The following is an 18,638-nucleotide window of genomic DNA, read 5'->3' as shown; positions in this document are numbered from 1 at the left end:
TCTTTTACAAATGTGGGTACCCTTGTATTTGGGGCATAGATGTTCAGGATTGTGGTGTCTTCCTGGAGGAATTCTCCCTTGATGAGTATGAAGTGTCCTTCCCCATCTCTTTTTATTAATTTTGGTTGAAAGTCTATTTTATCAGATATTAGAATGGCTACTCCTCCTTGCTTCTTGGGTCCATTTGCTTGGAAAGCCATCTTCCAAACCTTTACCATCAGGTAATGTCTATCTTCATGACTTAGATGTGTTTCTTGTATGCAACAGACTGCTGGGTTTTGTTTACACATCCATTCTGTTAGTCTGTGTCTTTTTATTAGAGAATTGAGTCCATTGATGTTGAGAGAGATTAATGACCAGTGGCTGTTAGATCCTTTGATTTTGATGTTGGCTGTGGTCATAAGGTTGTGTGCTTGGTTGCTTTTTGTTTACTGTAGTGAGGTTAATTATTTCCTGTGTTTTCTTGAAAGTAGCTAGTTTTCTTGCATTGTATTTTCCCTTCTAGTGTCTTAAGTAATGCTGGATTTGTGTGTAGGTATTGTTGAAATTTGTTTTTGTCATTGATTATCTTGTTTTCTCTATCTATGAGGACTGAGAGTTTTGCTGCGTATAGTAGGCTAGGCTGACATTTGTGTTCTCTTAGGGTCTGCATGATATCCATCCAGGCTCTTCTGGCTGTCAGCGTCTCTGTTGAGATGTCAGGTGTGATTCTATTGGGTTTGCCATTATATGTTACTTGGCCTTTTTCCCTTGCAGCTTTTAGTATTTTTTTCTTTGTTCTGTATACTTACTGTTTTGATTATTATGTAGCGGGAGGATTTTCTTTTCTCGTCTAATTTATTGGGAGATCTGTAGGGTTCTTGTATTCTTATTGGCCTCTTTTTTAAGAGGAAATTTTCTTCAATGATTTTGTTGAAAATATTTTCTGGGCTTTGTAGACAGGAATCTTCTTTTTCCTCTATTCCTTTTATTCTTAGGTTTTGTCTTTTTATGTTGTCTTCAATTTCTTGGATGGTCTGTGTGAGGAATATTTTAGATTTAACATTTTCTTTGACAAATACAGCAATTTATTCCATTGTATCTTCCACACCTGAGATTCTTTCTTCCATCTCTTGTAGTCTATTGGTTATGGTAACCTCTGTAGTTCCTGTTTTCATCCCTAAGTTCTTTCTCTCCTCAATTTCCTCCATTTGTTTTTTTCTTTAATTTTTCCAATTCTATCTTCAGATCTTGAGCCATTTTGTTGATTACCTTCACCTCTCTGACTGTATTTTCCTGTTTTTCCTTCAATTCCTTCAGCTGTTTGTTTGAACAATCCTCTGTTTCTTTTATTTCTTTCAGTGATTTAAGCAATTCCTCTCTAAAAGCCACAAACTGTTTGGCTGTCACTTCCTGTATTTCTTTATAGATGGCCATAATCTCTTTGTTTTTATCTTCCTCTGTTTCTTTACCCATGGCCATAATCTGTTTGAGTTTATCTTCCTCTAGGTCTTTACCATTTTATTTGTTTTCTCTCTTATCCTCTTCATGAGCATAGATGTTAGGTCATCTTCTTGAATTTCAGTTATGCTGCAGTGTCCAGGGCTACTTGCCCCTAGATAACTGGGTTCTGGAGATGCCATATTGCTCTGTCTTTTGTTGGTTGAGCTTTTATGCTGACCTCTACCCATTAGGCTATCTTAAGTGTTTGGAATTAGATTCTGGTGGTTCCTGGAATCCTGTGGTGGAGATAATCCCCTTGGCAGGAAGATGGTTTTTCCTGAAGGAAACCTTTTCAGCTTTTCCGGTATAGTCACTGGATGGCCGGTGTTTTTCAGGAGTTGCTGCTGCTCACCTCAGGCATAGAGACCTGAGTGGTAACTGTGGTCTTTGTTAGTGGAGAGGTCTCTCCTCTCACTTGGAGAAGTCCTGAAGACAGCTGTGCTGCTTCTGGGTTTCTTGCTGTAAATTTAGTGATCTGCTGCTGTAACTCTGTGTCATGTGGTTTGGTCAGTTTTGTTAGGGATAACCTTGTTGCCCCTTGGAACAATATCTGGGGGTTGATCCCGGGGATTACAGGCTTTTGTAGGCCTGAGGTTGGGGCTCTGTGCCCCAGTACCCATCCAGTAATCTGTGGCAGGGGAGTACTGCTCTCCTGGTAATAGCAGGCTACCTGGTGCACATAAGGTCCCTGGGTTGGGCCTGTCTGCAGGACCTATTCCAGGGATATAATGGGTGGCCTAAGTCCGTCCCCTTTGCTTCGTTCCCTGTGATGATTTCTCCGACAGTGACTCCCAGTCTCTGGTGCCCTAGGGCACACAGCTCTGTCTGTGCCTGAGAGCTGGTCACGCAGCAACTGTCTTTGCTTGCAGATGGAACCCAGTTCAGTGACGGCTGGTCATACATGCTGGTCTGGGAGACCTTTTTCCAGGGAAAGACTAGGTGACTCAAGTCAGTACCGTTTCCTTCCTTCCCTGTGGGGTTTTCTCGCGACTGGGACTCCCAGTCTCTGGTGATTTTGTGCTCACTGATCAGCCTGGGAAGGTGATCAGAACACGCGGGCATGTGGCTCTGGTCTGGTGACCTAGTGCCTGTGTGACCCGGGATCTCTTCTGGGTTCCGGCTGAGTGGCCTGAGAGTGGACCCGACTGATTCCCATGCCGTAGGGATTTCCTCTCACCTGGGAAATATGATCACTGTTGTTTTAGGGCCCAGAGCTCAGCCTCTTGGTCGCTGTAAAGAAAATGTTGTCCTGCTCCTCAGAAGCAGTGTTCTCCTGGCACCGCCATCTTGTCCCTATTTCTTCCAAAACTTTAAACATGATTTTAAACATGAATTTTTGTCAAAGGTCTTTTCAGCATCTAATTAGATAATTGTGTGTGTGTGTGTGTGTGTTTTATTTCACTTCTTTCTATGGTGGGTTAGGTTGAAGGATTTTCATATGTTGAATCATCCCTGCCTTCCTGAGATGAAGTCTACTTAAGGTGAGGTGACTGGCAGAGAGGAGGAAAACTGAGGTGGGGAGCAAGCATCTCTTGAAAAGTTGGAGGCCTGCAACAGGCTCCAAGGACTCTAGCTGAGACTTCAAGCACTGGAGGGGGGACATGAAGACTGAAATGACCACTTTCTAGTCAGGCAGGACCCCTAGTGGAGTGAGGGGAATAACAACCCACCTACAAAACCTTTGATCCAAACATTACCCTGCCTACAAGAAATACAGGGATAAAGAGGGAAAAAAGATTGAGGGAATGTCCAACCAATGAATGGCTCAACCTCAGATCTACCTTACAGCAGAGGGCTAACACCTGACATTGTTTATGATGCTCTGCTCTGCTTGCAGACAGGAGCCTAACATAACTGTTCTCTGGAAGACTCCACCCAGAAGGGGATGGAGACAGATGCTGGGACTTGCAACCAAGCATGGGACAGAGCTCCAAGGATCTTGCAGAAGTTTGGGAGAAAGATGAAAGGATGTTGAGGGGAGAGAAATCCAACAAGACCAATGTAGACAACAAATCCAGACCCACAGGCCCTTTCAGAGACTGAGATACCAACTAAGAAACATTCATGGTCTGGACCTATTGCCCCTGCACATATGTGGCCAAAGGGAGGCTTGGTCTTGATGTGAGTCACCTGGTAAGTAGAGGGGACTGGGGTGGAAACTGTTTCTAACATGGACTCTATTGTCTGCTTTTGGATCACTTCTCCCTGTCAGGGATGCCTTGCCAGGCATCAGTGGATGAGGATATGTTCAGTCCTGATGTGACTTGATGTTCTGGAGAGCATTGTTTTGGGTGCAGGTGGACTCCCTCTTTCTGGGGTAAAAATGAGAGAGGAACAGGGTAGGAGGAATAGGGACTGGGAGGAGAGGGAGGAGGAACCTGCACTTAGGGTGTAAAATAAATAAATTACAAAGTAAACAAATTCTAAGGCAATTACACTCATATTAGCATTGTCTAAAAGTGACTACATTACACCATATCTACCAAAGAAACTGTCTTCTTTTTCAGTGTTTTTCTATTTTAAATGTATGAAATGGTGTCTCTGTGCTGTTTCATTTATCCTTTCCTTATACTGAGTAAGCATGCATCTTATTTCTGCATTTACTTTTATGTAACTATTCACCTTTGCAACTTGTGTATCTTACTGGCTGGTTGAATTTTTTTTTAACTTGAAAACTTAACTTCCAGAAATAATTATATGTAGCCTTTTCATCAGTTTCTCACATATTTATTTTGAAATTTAAATTAATTTTTAAAATACATAGAAGTCATTAAATTGTCTACACTTTTGGAGTACCATGTAGTATGTTGATCTAGGTATACTCTATATGTCTTTATTTTTAACTATATTTTTACTTTTTAAAATATTTGCTTTTTTAATTTTAATTTTTATACTAATTACAGTTTATTCACTTTGTATCCCAGCTGTAGCTTTTTCCCTCATTTTGTCCCAATCTCATCCTCCCTCCTTCATCTCCTACCATTCCCCTCTCCAAATCTACTAAGAGGGGAGGTCCTCCTCCCCTTCCATCTGACCCTAGCTTATCAGGTCTCATCAGGACTGACTACATTGTTCTCCTCTGTGGCCTCTTAAAACTACTCCCCCATTAGGGGGAAGTGATCAAAGAGCCAGACATTGAGTTCATATCAGAGACAGTCTCTGTCCTGTTTACTAAGGAACCCACTTGGAGACTGAGCTGCCATGTGCTGCATCTGTGCAGGAGTTCTGGGTTATCTCCATGAATGGTCCTTGGTTGGAGTATCAGTCTCAGAAAAGACCCTTGGGCCCAGAATTTTTGTTCTGTTGGTCTCCTTGTGGAGCTCCTGTCCCCTCCAGGTCTTTCTCTCTCTCTCCCTTCTTTCATAAGATTCCCTGCACTCTGCCCAAAGTTTGGCTATGAGTCTCAGCATCTGCTTTGATGGGTAGAGTCAGAGGCCCTCTGAGGTAGGCTCCTGTCCCCTTCCCTGTTTTCTCCCTATTCCGATTTCTATCCTGTTTGCTTTTCTGAATGAAGATTGAGCATCTTACTCAAGGTCCTCCTTTTTGCTTATCTTCTTAAAGTGTACAAATTTCAGTATGTTTATCCTATATTATATATCTAATATCCACTGATAAATGAGTATATAACATGTGTGTCTTTTTGCTTCTTGGATACCTCACTCAGGATGATCTTTTCTAGTTCCATCCATTTGCTTGCAAATTTCATGATTTCTTTGTTTTTAATTGCTGACAGATATTCCATTGTGTAAATGTGCCACAATTTCTGTATCCATTCCTCAGTTGAGGGACATCTGGGTTGTTTCCAGATTCTTGCTATTATGAACAAAGCTGACACGAACATGGTTGAGCAAATGTCCTTGTTGTATTCTTGAGAATATTTTGGATATATGCCTAGGAATGGTATAGCTGGATCTTGAGGTAGTACTAGTCTTAATTTTCTAAGAAAGCGCCAGATTGGGATGGAAGGAGATGCTGATTATCTTAATATGTAACATCATACATAACATCCAATATTTGGTTCAAATTTTTATTCAGTAACTTTAAAAAAAATTTTTTACAATGATGTATTTTTTCATGATTATTCAATCTATAGTAGCCAGGTTTACTTTTTAATCATCAGTAAGTTTATAATATAGCTTGTGCTTTTTTTTCTATTAGAAGTATTTTTCATTTAATTCTGAGTTGCAATTAAGAATTTATTATTCTTTAATATAAAATCAAAGGTTAATTGCTCTGACTGGCTTTATTGAAGGATATTGAATAGGATAGAGAGAGTCATAGGAACTAAAGCTGAGTGTTTAAGCACTTGAATGAGGTAATGAAAAGTACTGGTGGATATTAAGGATTACTGGCCAGTATTGTAGTAGCCAGTCTGCACTGATGTTTATTAAGGCCACCTGATAATTATTGCTAAGAGAAGCGAGGATTCTCTAGCCCAGAGTAGAGGGTACCTGTCTTTACTAATGATTACATTTTGGAAGGTTGCTTCTCAGGTCATTATGAATGGCTCTCCTGAGGTGTAACTGACAAGACTCTGGGAGAGAATTTAGATTTCCCAGGAGCAAAGGAAGAAGTTTCAGTTACATTTTTTCCAAAAGAGAAGCTAGAAAGAAAAAAAAAAGTCAGATGCTAAAAGAAGGGGAAATCTGTCTAAGTTTAATCAAGCTGAGAAGTGCTAAGGCCATTTTATTAAACGTTATTGTACGGTCTTTGTCATCACAGTATAGCTCATTTTGGACAAGAGTATTATCTGAGTATGTAACACCATATATACCATCTAATATTTAGTTCAACCTTTATTCAGTAATTTTTAAAAGTTTGACTTTTTTAAATATTTCCTAGAATTTTTTTTAATGAGACTTGAACCTAAATGATTCTTTCTCAGAAGAACTGGTATATTCTCATTTTCTATCCTTACTAGTATAACACTGAAAATTGTTCAGAATACATATTTTAGAGAGATACAGAAATGTTACTGTTTTCAAAGGATGTCGCTTTGCTACATTAGTTCTGTCCTTTTTCATTCTCATGCACTAATTTCACAGTGATTTCTTATTAATGACCTTTCCTAATCTATTTTATGCCTTCTGTTAGTCATTTTAAAGTGCTTCTTCTTTGAAAGTTAGATATATTATTTACATATTTTCTTTTTAAAATGTTATGCATATGAATTTCGTAGTTTTGCAATTTTGTAATTTTGAATTTGTAGATCTGCATCTCACAAATTCAAGTTTAGAGAAACTAAAATTTCACTGTGATCTGATTGTGATTAATACTGAGTCATTTTTAATCTTTAAACTTTTGATTGAAAGATTTAAAGTCACTTTTAAACTTTTTTTTTAATTTTTCATCAATTACACTTTATTCATTCTGCATCCCCCCATAAGCCCCTCCCTCCTCCCCTCCCAATCCCACCCTCCCTCCTCCCTCTGCTTGCATGCCACTCCCCAAGTCCACTAATAGGGGAGGTTCTCCTCTCCTTTCTGATCTTAGTCTGTCAGTTCACATCAAAAGTGGCTGTATTGTCCTCTACTATGGCCTGGTAAGGCTGAAACTTTTGATTGAAAGTTATTTAAATTTGGTGTTCTTAACATGTTTGTGCTTTTTAAATTTCTACTTGGGTTTTTATTTGTTGCTGAGCAATTTACTTCCACCTGCATTTGTAAAGCAATACCATCTACACTACTGAGAAGCAGGAACATATTCTTTATTTTTAAGTTTTTATTAATAATCATTTTTATAATTATTTTTAGTTAATGTATTTATCAATTCATGTGTTTAGGTAGAGGAAAAGTATTAGTTGATGTGTTTTTTTTAACTTTTTTAAAAAAAATATTTATATTTTTTATGTTAATTACAGTTTATTCCCTTTGTATCCCTCTGTAGCTCCCTCAGTCATTATAAGAAGGTATATTCATATTGGAGTGGATGTGTCCTTGTTTGAGGAAGTATATTCCTGGATATGGGCTTTGAGTTTTCAAAAGCCCAAGCCAGGCACAATTCTATCTTGCGCTCTCCTCTCTCTCCTCTATCTCTCTCTCTCACTCTCTCTATCTCTCTCTGTCTTCCTCCTGCATATGACTCAGGATGTAAAGTTTCAGCTACTGATGCAGTGCTGTGCCTGTCTGCCTCAAATCATGGTGATAAAATATTAACCCTCGGACTATAAAGAAGGCCCCCATTAGATGTTATTTTTGAAAGAGTTGCTACAGTCACAGTGTTTATTCACAGAAACATATAAGTAAATGAGGCAAAAATCAGTATCATCAACTGGGGTATTGCTATATTAGGCCTAACAATGTTATGGTTTGGAGGAATACAGAAGACTTTAAGTCTTTGGACTAGAAGAGCGGTTGAACACTTTAATCAGGTGCACTAGGCCATACTTGTAGAAGTATGGGAAACAGTAATGCTGATGCCAATGTGGACCTTTGGGATCCAGATCAAGAGGTTCCAGAGAGGAAGAATATTAGTAACTGTCCCAGAGACTATTCTTGTAATATTTTTGCAAAGTTGTGGTTGCTTTTCGCCCTTGTCATAGATTTCTGACAGAGGCTAAACTGGAGAATTTTAAATTGCATTGTCAGAGGAGATTTCATGACAGCCAAGTGACTGTGTCACTTTGTTAATAATAATCTTTGTCACAAAAATCTATAATGAAAGGAACACTCAGGGCAAAAGAAAATACAAAATGTATGTTTTGGGGAGAAGATCACCAGAAAAATGTAATGCTGAGCCAAGTCCTGTGCTCAAGGAATTAAACATTTAAAGAGAAGTTTGTTGCTAAATGTAATAAAGGGAGTGGTAATTTCACGGTGAGAACCCAACCATCTAATTCTGCAACTATGAAAAGAACAACCCTGGTGTATTTATTGGCTTAGAAACCATCAATAAGTCCGAGCTGATGAAAATGTACATTATTGAAGGGGCCAGGATTAAGTCCAAGCAGGTGGTAGAACTTGGCAGCTTTGGCTTCCTGGTGATGGATTTGGAGTCAAGAAAAGCATTGAGAAGGGATTGTGGAATCTTCCTCTACAGTTAAGGAAAGTCACTGAGGCCAGGCATTTGGCAAGATAGTCCGTGAATGTGGGCTCATGGAGGCCATGTGTGAAGCTGTGAAGGTGAAGCCCAGATTGTGTTGGAGACCAGAATGCATGGGAGATGCCAGATTTGTGGGATTCCTGCCAAGGAGAGCTGCTAACAGGGTTTGGAAGCAGCCTGAGAGAGAGCTATGTGGCAGTCAACATAGCTGAAGGGAGTTGGAGTTCTGAAGAGGGCTTTGGCATCAGACATGGGGATGCAAAATTTGGAGTTTACCCTGCTGGTTTTCTGTCTTGCTTTGGTCCAGGATTTTCTCCCTTTTGAAACAGTACTGTATAGTCTGTATGTTAGAAGTATGTGACTTCCTTTTGATTCTGATTTTAAGAGGGGTTGGAGTTAAGATATTATCTTGAGTCTCAGAATAAAGTAGACTTTGGACTTTAAGACAGTGTTGAGTCTGAAAAAGTATGGGGACGTTTTGTTGGACAACTGCATTTTGCCTTATTGCTACCAGACTATGGAGGCCAGGATGAAATGTGGTGGTTTGAATAGGAATACCCTCCTCATCTATTTGCATTGTCCCCAAGTGGCCAATGGCTTCGAAAGATTAGAGGGTATGTCTTTGTCGGAGTAGGTGTGTCCTTGTTTGAGGAGGTGTGTTGCTGGGGTTGGGCCTGACAGTTCCAAAAGTCTAAGCCATGCCCAGTATTTCTCTCTGTCTGGCAGCTGCCTTTAGGTCAGGATCTAAAGGTCAAAGATACTGTTCAAGTGCCATGTCTACCTGCTTCTCACCATGATAAGAGACGAACTGAAACTGTAGTCAAGCCCACAATAAAATGTTTTCTTTCTTTTTTTTTTTTTTGTTTCGTTTTGTTTTTTCAAGACAGGATTTTTTTTTTTTGTGTAGCATTGGCTGACTTGGACTCATTTTGTATACCAGGCTGGCCTTGAACTCACAGAAACTTCCTCCCAGAGTGCTGACATTACAGGCATGTGCCACAAAACCAGGCCAAATATTTTCTTTCATAAAGTTGCCTTGGTCATGCTTGGTCTTCACAGCAATAGAACACAGACTAAGACATGCACCAGTTTACTGTGCAGGCAAGTTACCATTATAGATAAGTTTTGTACCTGGGTTGGTGTTTTTTCCCTCTGATAGCATGCAGAGTACCTCCCAGTGCTATGAACGCTCATCAGTGAAGGCTCAATGAAACACAATTTACCTTGTCTGTGTTCATTGAGATGTGTAAGGGTTTTATTTATTTATGTAGGGCCTACACCATCATTTGTGGAGTGTACCAATAGCCTTGGAAATAACAACTAATCAAGCAAGCAATATATTGCATAATAAAATCCTAAAGACACTGAAGAAAGAAATTGGAGAAACATTTAGAAGATAGAAAGATCTCCCATACTAATGCATCAGCACAATTAATATAGGGAAAAAGGCTAGCCTAATAAAGCTATTTACAGATTCAATGCAATCCCCATTAAATTCTAAAACAATTCTTCAAAAATTGAAAGGACAATTTTTAGCTTCATATGGAAACACACACACACACACACACACACACACACACACACACACACCAGAATAGCTAAAACAATCTTGAATTAAAAAAAGTTACAACCCAGGGGGTCCTGCAGAGACTGATACACCAGCCAAGGACCATGCATGGAGAGGATCTAGAGCCCCTGCTCAGATGTAGCCAATAGGCACCTCAGTCTCCATGTGGGTTGCCTAGTAAGGGGAGCAGGGGCTGCTTCTGACATGGTCTCTGTTGCCTGCAGAAGAAGAAGATGCAGGCAGTCCTAATGAGACTTTATAGGCTAGGATCAGATGGTAGAGGATTAGGGCTCTATCTTTCTGTGGACTAGGGAACTAGCGGAGGGGAATGGAGTAAACAGGGAGGGAGGGTGGGACTAGGAGGAGAAGAGGGAGCTACAATGAGGATACAAAGTGAATAAACTATATTAAAAAATTAAAAATCACAAAACTGCTGGCAATAGCTCTGCTCTGATTCCAATTTTAATACAGAGCTATGGTAGTAAAAACAACATGGTAAAATGGCACTGGAATAAAAATAGACACATCAAACAATGGAATCGATTTGAAGACACAGACATAATTCCACACATTCTGGACACCAGATATTTGGTAATAATAAAAATCCAGAAATATAAACTGGAAAAAAAAACAACAATGGCATTTTCAACAAATGGAGCTTGTCGAACTGGATGGCTACATGTAGAATAACACAGTTAGAGCTGTACTTATAACCCTGGCCAAACCTCACCTCTGAATGAAACAAGGACCTTAGTTTAAGGCCTGCTACCCTTCATTTGATAGAGAATAGTCTTGAACTTGGCATGGGTAAAACCATTCTGAACAGGATACTAATGTCATAGGAACTATGAACAATAATTAAATGGGTCCTTATGAAACTGAAACCCTTCTGTATGCAAAAAGACACTATCATTTGAACAAGTTGGCAGAATAAAGAATGGGAAACTGGTTTTACGAACTAAACTAGTTTTATTATATATATATATATATATATATATATATATATATATATATATATTGCACTGCCAAGTTTGCAATTTTATATGAAAAAACTGAATAACTGGACATTAAGATAATCCATTTAAAAAATGGGATACAAAACTAAATAGAGAGTTCTCAAAAGATAAAACACAAGTGGCTGAGAAACATTTAAAGCTATATTCAACGTCCTTAGTCATCATTGAAGTGAAATACCAAAACTAGAGTAATATTTCAACATATACAGGTAAGAATAGCCAAGATCAATAAAACAAATGGCATTCATGTTGACAAGCATGGAGGCTACAGAAACACTCATCCATTGTTAGTGGGAGTGAACACTTGTCCAGACACTATGGAAATCTGTTTTGCAGTTTGTCAGGAACTTGGAATATATTCATATTGAGATCCAGCTATATAATCTTAGGCATATACCCAAAGAACTTTACACTCTTATTATCTAAACACATGCTCAACCATGTTCGTTACTTCTTTGCTCATAATAGCCAGAATTTGTAAACAGCCTCACCAGCAAGTGAATGAGTAATGAAAATGTGGTGGATTTGCACAATGGATTATCACTCAAATGCTAAATAAGAATCATGAAATTTGAAGGTGAATGAATGGAACTAGAAAAAAATAGTCCTGAATGAGAAAACCTAGATCCAGTAAGACAAAGACAGTATGTATTCTTTTACATGCATACGCTATGTTTTAAGCAATTGGTAGACATTTTACTATTATATAATCATAGAGAAGAGGAATAGAATAAAGACTATGCAGGAGAGGAAGATTATCTCCAGAAAGGAAAATGTAATATGTAGTTATGGAATGATAAGAGGACTGGTGGGGACCAGAGTAAGATTAATAAATGGAGAAGTGGAGGGAAAATTGGCTAAGGGAGGGAATACAGGAAGGGACGGCTAACACTTACAGTCATTTGAAGGGTTATATGGAAACCTACTGCAAAAGAGACTTCTCAAAATATATACATACATTAAAGAAATCTTAATGGAATAATCAAATAGTGGAGAAGCCAAAGTCCCAACTAGATACCTCTCGACATCAAGTGAAACATCCAGGGCAAGGAATGGACTGTAACTAATTGGGTTGCTATCTTCTAAACAATTCATACCATTGCCAAAGGTATTGGATGCTCTCCACAAACTGGTGGTCTAGGCCCTACTGTCAAATAAAACCTTTACCTCTCACTGAACAGAGACAAAGTAAACTTTTGTTACTTTGAACCTTCACTGACTAGTGTTCACAGTACTGGGATGTAAAGGTATTGTTTATTTGATTTCTTTTTCAATCTGTTTATCATTTTTATATAGAAAGACTACTGATTTACTGTCTTCATTTTGTACTTTTTGTTGAATTTATCAGCTGTGGAAGTTTCCTGGTGGAGTTTTTATGGTCATTTATATATAAAACCATGAGTTCTAAGCTCTTCCCCACTTTTTCTTTTAACTGATTTAAGTGTGTCTGGTTTTATGTTGAGGTCTTTGATCCACTTGGACTTTAGTTTTGTGTAGGGTGATAAATATGAATATATTTACATTTTTCTGCATGTAGACATCCAGTTAGACCATCTTTGTTGAAGATGCTGTCTTTTTTCCATTGTATGAATTTGGCTCTAGGGTAACAGAGACTGTCTCTGACATGAATTCAGTGGCAGGCTCTTTGACCACTGCCCTCTTGAGGGGAGAGCAGCCTAGCCAGGCCACAAAGGAGGACAATGCAGCAAGTCCTGATGAGACTTGATAAGCTAGGGCCAGATGGAAGGGGAGAAGGACCTGCCCTATCAGTGGACTTGGAGAGGGGAATGGGAGGACATGAGGAAGGGAGGATGGGATTGGAAGGGAATGAGGGAGGAGGCTACAGCTGGGATACAAAATGAACAAACTGTAATTAATATAAAAAATAAAAAACCCGTATCACCTATGTATATACTTAGGGTTTAAGCACCAGATTTACACACTAAGAACGTGACTGCTCTGAGATATGGCTGAAGGGAAGATTTTTCTTGTAGTTGTAAGGGAGAGTTCAGTCAGAGGTATCCGGAAGAGTCCAGAGCAGAGAGAAAAAATTAGAACATTGAACATGGACAGTAGGCTGAAGAGTGCCATGAGAGGAGTGGGAGTGTGGGAGAGCTAGGAAGGAAGAGAGGGGAAAGAGAGAGAGAAAGAGAGAGAGGACCAAAAAAAAAATGACAAAAAAATAGAGTATAGCAAAATACTAGGACTTAGGGAATGAGCAGGTGGGAAAGAAAAACCCATGAGCTAGAGAAGTATAAAGTAGTATGCCTGGCAATCAGAATGGAAAAAAAAAAAGGATACCCACATAGACTCCAGGTATTTATTGACAGTTATGTTTTCATTTGCATTCAATTATAAAATATTTCTAATCTCCTTAATTTGTGTCCTAACTCGTTTTTCATTCAGGAGTGAGTTGTTCAGTTTCCATGAGTTTTTAACCATTCTCTTCTCTCTGTTGTTGTTGATATCCATTTTTAATCTGTGGTAGTCAGACAGGATGCAGGATGTTATTGCAGTTTCCTTGTATCTGTTGAGACTTGCTTTGTATCACAATATGTGGTTATTTTGCAGAGAGTTCATGAGATGCCGGAAAGAAGGTATATTCTTTTGTGTTTGGGTGAAATGTTCTGTAAATATTTGCTATGAATATTTGATTTATGATGTTTTATTTTTTAACTCCAGCATTTCTCAGTTTAGTTTTTCTCTGAATGGCCAGTCTATTGGTGAGGGTTTGGTATTGAAACCACCCACTATCATCATGTGAATGACAATATGCTTAAAAGAATGAATCTTTCCTAAGGTGCTTTGTAGGATTCTGTGAGGCAAGAATGTCCTAATCAAGTTTTCTTGCTTGGCAGGCAGCTCAGCTATCCTTCCTTTACCATAACCATAAATACTCAAAAACATGTTGTCTGTGTATTACTGTTACAGCCCCCCAATCTTCCATTTATCTATCTATCTGTCTGTCTGTCTGTCTGTCTATCTATCTACCTACCTACCTATTCCCAGCTCACTGAGTTTCTCTCTGCATTTCTAGATGTTTTGTTGTCCGAACTTTATTGAGAGCGTAATGCTTGGGACTGGCAGCTTATTCACACAACTAACTGTGCTTCTTTTCTAGGTTACATGACAATTGGCTTACATCTGGAACCAAGATTCACATGTAGATGTGATGTCTCCTAACTCTAATTCCTTATGGCTTTTGCATCACAGCAGTGCAATCAGATTCCCAAGACTGCAGAGGTACTTCCAGTCCACTCATGTTGAGCCTGCAAGTCCTCTTCCTTCTAGAACTTAAGACCAATTATATAAAAGTATTTCCAAAGAAATAAAACAAGAATGAGCTTGATTAATGTGCTATTTGTGTGTGTGTGTGTGTGTGTGTGTGTCAACAGCATTTTTAAAAATATTTTCTCACATATGACCAATGTTAAGAATAGTGCTATGCTTAGCCACAGGACAACATATATAACTGACATTGTAAGATTTTCCTATTCTTCCTGAGAAATGTAATACTTGCTTTTGCACTTTGGATAATACTGGCAAGTATGTGCAAGATGAATTTTCTTAATTTTTTAAAAGTCTTCTCATTTCTTGTTAAATTCAGGTTTGTATGATTGATGAGAATATGATATCAATCTATCCTTCTCTCTGGTTGCATCACATACAGTGTCCTTGCTATTTCACTCCAGCTTATTCTTCATATAATTTCATCACTGCTCATATGGAGAAGCTAAAATTTATAACCCACACCTGATAAGCAGCAGAGAATGCTGCCATTTTTTTTCACCAACAAAAACAATGAGTTCCTAAGTTTTCTAATTTGTTGAGATTTGATAAGGTTTACCTATTTTATTCACAATATACATATGCAAATAAGACATATGTGTACAAACAAGACATATATATTAATTCATCATATATGAATGAGATATATATATATATATGGAAATATGATTTGTATGGTTATTTACAACCATTGCCTCAGAAATAATATGTTGTGTGGCCTTGGAGGTTATTTAATTTCTCTGATACTATTTGCTTTTCTGAAAAAAAAAAAGTAGATATAGATATAGAGATAGATATAGATATCTTGCAAGGACAGTTCTATGAAATTAGATTAACAGTAGAGTTCTCACCCCATCTTACCACTGTATTGAGTTTGATTCCTTTCAATCTCTCTATTCTTAACTTTCCTAACATTAATAATGTTGTTTTGTGACTTGAGATAGTTTTCATTCACTCTTCTTCTCAAGCCTGTAAATATAAAATCTCTTTTTATTTTACTATATGTGTTATGGTTCACATAGGCAGGAAGTAATGGAATTGTTGATTTAATCATATAAGTAGTTTATTGGTAGTTATACACTCACTCTGTGTGTTTTTTATTTTTGTTTTTTGTTTTTTTTGTTTTTTGGTTTTTTTGGAATAATAGCTGGTTGATAGAGAGTTGGATTCAATCTTCTGAATTAGGATACTATTCCAGAAGAAGTCCAGATTGTGATGATCAGAAATAATGTAGAAAATGTAATATATATATATATATATATATATATATATATATATATATATGGAAAATAGGCCCCTTCAGTTTTCCCATTGGATAATGTAATTGCTTCATTCCAACCCTGAAGTCACAATAGAACTCCATATTCTGTATGTGCTATTTTGCTTATAAAACATAGGAAGGCAAAAGATCAATGGGACAGCTGAATCCCTGTTCAGTCATGTTTTCTATGTTGCATGAACATGTCCAACTGCAAAATAATTCACCTTAAAATTACTGAGCACAGTTGATTGATATTATTTCATTAAGGTGGCATCCTACAAATAAGAAGTAAAGGGGGATAGTCATAACTTAGAAATCAGTGTTCTCTGCTGCAGACTGTATAACCTTGCCCCTGTGGGTGGCCAGAAGGGAACGTGAGAAAAGAATACCACATCTTTTGGTAGGCACACCCAAGGTCACTGGCCTGCATTCAAAGGTTAGAAGTTAGGTGATGCTTGCACATGAGTGTAAGCTCATGTGCAAAATGAATTTTCTTAATTTTTAAAAGTCTGCTCTCATTTCCTGACAAATTCAGGGTTGTGTGACTAACCAGGCAGGCGAAAGATGGAAAAAAGTTGGAATCAAGGAATCTTATGTACTTCAGGGATTAATAATGCTCAACCCTACAGAAGACTGAAGCTGCCAGGCTTACGATTTTACAAATACTAAATTAAACAGAAAGATTCTAAGTTGGTAATAACAAAGAACACTTTCTTATACAACTGCTTCATAGAATTCCCTTGCATCATTTCATCCATAGTCCATTTCATTTTTTTATACTTGACTAAGTACTACAGATTAAATACTAAGTGTCTATAGATGAGGCAACAGGTGAAAAAGACAAAACAAGAAACAGAACAAGATGCTAACAACAAAACAAAAACAAAAACAAACAAACAAACAAAAATAAAAACCTCAAGGTCCAAAAAACATTGAGCAAAACAAATCCTGATTATAGGAAATTAGCTTAGTCCAGGTAAGCAGTGAAAACATGTCTTAGGAATCCTTCTGGAGAGAAGACAGTGAAGACATGTGAGGTTCCGTTCTATATAGACATAAATACATGCTTTTCTCAAGGCGTACTGTGTGATTATTATGAAAAATTCATTACAGCAGATGCATTTGAAAAGTACTTAAAAGGATGTTTTTAAATATTTCAGAGGGTTTGCATAGATTCAAATATTGTGTACCAAATGCCAAACAGTAAAATTTCACCCGAATTTATGACCATCCACAGCAAAGTGTAGAAAGAAGGCCAGTTTCCATTCCCAACAACACGCAAACAATAAATTAGGCATCCAACTTCTAAAGAGATGGCAAAGAATCATCTGATGGCATTCCTTAGGAAACAGGGAGGACATATATGCCAACTACACCCCAAATGTCTCTTATTACTGCAAATTTTGTTAATGTTGACCCTGGAGAGCATTTCTCTGTTTCTAAAGGATTTTTAAAATGTACTTCAGTCATTTGCTGGTAATTCTATCAGCAGTGTAATAAAAGACAGCTTCCAATTGGTGTTAAATATAAGTGAGAAGGGACATTTAGTTCATTTGAAAATTTTGAATATTAACAACTACATCCATTCTGAGGATAACATCTGGGTGTGGACAGACTACAGCTAGGGTGTAAGCTTGCACAGATGGAAAGCAAATTGTCAGTCATTTGCTAATTGTGAAATTTTACTAGAGACATATTTTTTTTGAAATAATGCTAAATAAAAACAAAGTACATCGCCCAGAATGCAAAGTTATTGATGGCCCTTATATTTTAGAAACTCTATAGATGGGCACAGAGCAGCCGTGTTTTGTCAGCTGCTTGATTTTTATCTGATTACCAATTTTGCATCTGAAAGGTGAAAATTCTGAATTTCTGGATCACAGGTTTTGTCAGTGGGTTATTGTTCCCCTCCTTCCACTAGTCCTAGCTAGCTAGGAGGTGGTCACTTAAGTCTTCATGCTCCCCCTAGCCCCTGTTAGGAGTCTCAGCTAGAGTCACACCCACGTCCTCCCAGGAGCCTACACCTTTGCAGGCCTCCAGCTTGACAAAGAGATGTTCCCACTCAGTTTCCCTTCTTGTTCCTAGCTTTCTCATTACCCCCACTCCTCATTCTCTCCACATCTGATCCCCATCATTGTTCCCTCCCCATTCCTTTTGCTGTCCAGTTCCTTCTCTTCATCCACTCCTGCTGTCTATTCTATTTCTACTTCTGAGTGACATTCTGGCAACCTCCCTTGGGTTTTCCTTGTTACTTACTTAGCTTAGTTGGGTCTGTGGATTGTAGTATGATTTATCCTGTACTATAGGTCTAGAATCCACTTAAAAGTGAGTAAATACTATGTGTATCGTTATGTATCTGGGTTACCACATTAGGGATGATCTTTTTGTGTATTTTTTATTTTTATTTTTATTAATTACTGTTTATTCACTGTGTATCCCCACTGTAGCTCCATCCCCCCTTCCGTCCCAATCCCTCCCTCCATCCTCCTTCTCCACCCATTCCCCTTCCCAAGTCCAATGATAGGGGAGATCTGCCTTTACTTCCTTCTGATTCTAGTCTATCAGGTCTCATCAGGAGAGGCTGCATTGTCTTCCTCTGTGGCCTGGTAAGTCTACTCCCCCTCAGGGAGACATGAACAAAGAGCAGGCCAATCAGTTCATGTCAGAGACAGTCTCTTTTCCCACTGAACTGTCACTGGCTACATCTGTGCAATGGGTTCTAGTTTATCTCCATGAATGGTCCTTGGTTGAAGTGTCAGTCTCAGAAGAGACCCTGGGCCCAGATTTATTGGTTCTTTTACTCTCCTAGTGAAGATCCTGTCTTCTCCAGCTCTTACTATTTCCCCCTTCTTTCATAAGATTCCCTGCACTCTGCCCAATGTTTGGCTATAAGTCTCATCATCTGCCTTGATACCCTACAGGGTAGAGCCTTTGAGAGGCTGTCTGTGGTTCGCTACTGTACTATTCCCTATTTTCTCCCTCT

This window comes from Meriones unguiculatus, chromosome 20 (assembly GCF_030254825.1).
Source record: "Meriones unguiculatus strain TT.TT164.6M chromosome 20, Bangor_MerUng_6.1, whole genome shotgun sequence".
Classification (NCBI taxonomy): Eukaryota; Metazoa; Chordata; class Mammalia; order Rodentia; family Muridae; genus Meriones; species Meriones unguiculatus.
The sequence above is the reverse complement of the archived record's forward strand: the minus strand, read 5'-3'. Positions refer to the sequence as shown.